The 3866-nt window shown below is 40.1% G+C and overlaps 1 non-coding gene across 1 annotated transcript; it reads left to right on the plus strand.

Moving 5' to 3' along the window:
• The first annotated feature begins 3120 nt into the window (after positions 1-3120).
• On the plus strand, positions 3121-3227 carry LOC122150442. The gene has a single exon (XR_006163665.1). It is a non-coding gene; the product is annotated as a U6 spliceosomal RNA (small nuclear RNA).
• The last annotated feature ends 639 nt before the right edge of the window (positions 3228-3866 follow it).

The following is a 3866-nucleotide window of genomic DNA, read 5'->3' on the forward strand; positions in this document are numbered from 1 at the left end:
TACCTTTAAAGTCCTGACTACCTTAAACACTATTTAATAGATTCAAATTGGAAATCCTATAAAAATCTTGAAACTAAGCCAGTTATAATCCCCCTGCTTTGAATATTTTGGCATTTGGCATGGTCATTGACTCAAATGAAAGTAACATCTGTAAGTAAAGTTAGAGATTCAAGGTGTCTTCCACCACATAGTGCAGATGGTGAGATGTTATGGTGAGGTTGATTCAACACCCAGATAGATTAGATTTGATATCGATGAAGCTCTGTATGAGCCATCAACATGATAAGGGTGCTTGGAAACTCTTCAGTCAGAGAGAAAAAGGCAACACACATTGAAAAGAGCATTTCAAGGACTTTGGTGGAAATTATTTTATCAGTGGGAGTGTATTCAACTCCATCCCACTACTCCCAATCAGTGGCAATCTCAAAATCCCTCCAACTCTTTATGAGGTGCGGAAAGCCATCAAGCAGATGAAAAACAACAAGGCATCTGGAGTTGATGGAATCCCTGCTGAACTCTTCAAATCAGTTGAGGAAAGTGCACACTATGGCTCCTCGCTCTCATCTTGAAGCTTGAGAACAACGAAGAAATTCCAGATGACATCAGTGATGCTGCAGTTGTGGCCATTTTAAAGCAAGGACCCAACGATAATTAGAAAAAAAACAACCTCTTTCTTCTCAACCTTGCTCAGTTCTTTTTGAGGGCTTCCTGTATCATGACACTTTTTGAAAGATAATAGATATGCTTCAAATGTTTTATTTTTTAACTTCAGTTGCTTGGGAGGGCATTTTTTTCTTTCTTTTTTGTTTGATTCACATTACACTGAAGCATACTCTATGAGTCATTGCAGATACCCACTGCATCGTTGTATTGTTATTTCCTTATGTCTCTGATCACTCTTAGAATTATTTAAAAACTAGAACTGTCTCATTTACTCTTCTATCTCCATAGAGCCTGGCATACAGTGGTGCTTGATAAATTGCTGAACAGATAAGTGGAATTACTTGGACATTGCAAAGAGTAAGATCAGTTGCATAGAAGAATATTTAAGTGATGCATGAGGACCAAGGCTACCATACTGCCTCAGTCTCCTCCAGTCACACTATCAGAATGCTGGCATAGAAAAAAACAGAGGCAGATTGAATACATTCACTTATGGCCACTTTCCTGAATTATCTACATGACTCTGGGAAGGTGGTTTAGAAGACTGGAGAGCCAGAGATTGATACAGTATAGCAAAGTGTGTAAGGAAGCTTGAATGTCAACGTTTGTTTTGGTTGCTATTGACCTATTTTCCAATCAGTATTGAGCAGGGTCATAATGAGCAGTATTAACATTCCCATCCTGCAGATAAGTGAGCTGAGACATAGAGGCTAATTGACTGGTCATTCCCAAATTCAGTGCCAGGCTCTGATTTGGCTATAAATTTGGCATTTCCCTGCCCTGCGCTGAGGCCCAAATGTCACACGGAGCTCTCCCACAGAAGCTATATGGGGGCTGGGGTGGGGACGGCGTTGGCCCTGTCTCTGCTCCACAGACACTGAGATAATTCAGTGCACTATGTTAATTAACACTTAAAGCTGATACAGACTAAAATAAACAAATGTGCACCCATTCTGGTTCCACTTCCAAGACCTCATCCCGAGACCGTAACACAGTTTGTTTTACAGCTTCCCCAGTCACGTGACAGCCAGCATAATGAAACCGCTCTAATCTCTATTTTTCTAAAGTCTGTGTAGATACAGATGGCTCTGTTTTGGTCTCTGGGTTTTATTCTTATTTTGCCACAATTTTAACCTTTTATGTATCTCTTTCTGTGAGATATTCTCACTGTTTTCTCACTGCCTAGAGGCTCTGAGAGGCCCTTCATTTTCATTTTCCAACCATTGTATTATCTTGCTCTTCAGCATATTTGGGATTTTTAAATAACTTAAGATGCATTACTAATGTTACTGGAGGATTCTGGTACATAGAGATGTCATTCTATGATTCATTAGAATTTTGCATGATGTCAATTTTTTAACAAGAGAGATTGAAAAATAGATGTTTAATTTTTAAAGTATCCATAACCAGGTGAGCTTGGAAGGCTGAGGACAACAGAGGAAGGACATGAGAAGGTATCACTTTCAATATGCGTTTTACGCTTGTAGGAGGAAGGGGAGACAGTGAAGGGAAGAAGAGAGCCATGAAATGGAGAGAGTGGAATCTGACTCAGGTTCTGAATGAGAAAAATCAGGCCTCTGTGGAGCCTCATATGCAGAATCAAACTCAGAAAAAATGGCAGCATATAAACAGGCTGCCAGGTACAGTCTTCAGTTCCATAAACTTGGCATATTCTAGCTGCCAGCTTCTTGCTTCCAATTGCAGTAAGAGAATAGCCAAATGTAAAAATGACCAATGTGTCCCCCACATGTTTGCATAAATGAGGTAAGCAGCTCAGAGAAGGGATTTAAAGGAAGACTTTGCATTGTTCGTGGAACCATTCAAGCATAGGGAGGGTGGAATTCCATCTGTTCAGTTCAGTTTGGTTCAGTGAACTGGGTCACTTTTAATGGTTCACTAAATTCTGACTATCTCAAAATTACAGTTAATGTGTTTTAAAAATCTTGAGCTGCATGACAAGAACATCTTATTACTTGTTCTTCCTTGCCCTTGGGTTTATCTCCTCTGAGAAAGGATAGATTGGAGTGTCTTTCACGAGATGGGGGAATTCGGTTGTTGTATTCCATATCTGGTATTTAAAAAGTACCCAGGCTGCCAATTGCTCTCCAATTAAAAATAAGACTTAAACCAATTTTATTCCCCTTAATCATCCTGCTCTTCATATCTGGAGTTTAGAGGCTTGGGTGACTATTTCTCACTCGTGTGAGATGTATCTGGAAATATCTCTGAGTCAGAGGAAGGAACAAGCAAAGGACTGCAAAGCAGAAAAATAATAGTAGGAAAATAATTACCCAAGGGAAAAATTGTAATTCAAGTTGAATGGGACAGTTTTAAAGTTTTGAAGCTTTGAGAAAGTATTCTTGGTTTTTGGCTTTCCAAGAAGGTTTGTATTTCATATGATGTACATATTTCTGAAGCTTCTAAGGAACATGAATAGATAAACTTAAGAAAATAAGAGTGCTCGCTTCGGCAGCACATATACTAAAATTGGAACAATACAGAGAAGATTAGCATGGCCCCTGTGCAAGGATGACATGCATATTTTTCTAAACATTTAGGTATGTCTATGAAATGGGGAGTGTATCCAAAAACATATATAGGGTTGGCAGACAATGGTCCTATAAGTTTATGTGAATGATCAGAATTCCCAGGTGTATAGTAGAGCTGACAAGGGGCAAGGTTGTGGTCACTGCTTGGTCACAGCCAGCTACCCAGAGGTCCCAAGTAGTTGAACCTGTGGGCTTGGGACCATAGTCGCAGGGGACATCAAGCTCAATTGGCATTACATACTATACAAAACATTGTTCCACCTCCTACTTTGGCAAGTAGCTACTGGGATTTTAAAAGCTAGCAAGCTGCCATCTAGATGTAACGATGGGTCTTTCCTCGTCCAGAGCAAAGAAGAATGAAGAAAACCAAAATTCATGGAAACAATTAGTCCTAGCAACTGGTACATCATCTGACCTGCAGCCTATACAACTATGAGACCAGAAGAACTAGATGGTGCCCAGCTACCACTGTCATCCACTTGGAAGGGGGTCTATGCAGGAGATCCTTGATAGAGAGGGAGAACAATGTGGAACAAAACTCAAAATCATTTGGAAAAAAAAAAAAAAAATGGGGACCAGGTTTGCTGGTCTGATAGAGCCTGGTGGAACCACTGAGACTATGGCCCCTAGCTGCCCTTCAGGCCTGGAATTAAA

The sequence above is a fragment of the Orycteropus afer genome, unplaced genomic scaffold (assembly GCF_000298275.1).
Source record: "Orycteropus afer afer isolate SDZICR_OR568_19922 unplaced genomic scaffold, OryAfe1.0 scaffold00141, whole genome shotgun sequence".
Classification (NCBI taxonomy): domain Eukaryota; kingdom Metazoa; phylum Chordata; class Mammalia; order Tubulidentata; family Orycteropodidae; genus Orycteropus; species Orycteropus afer.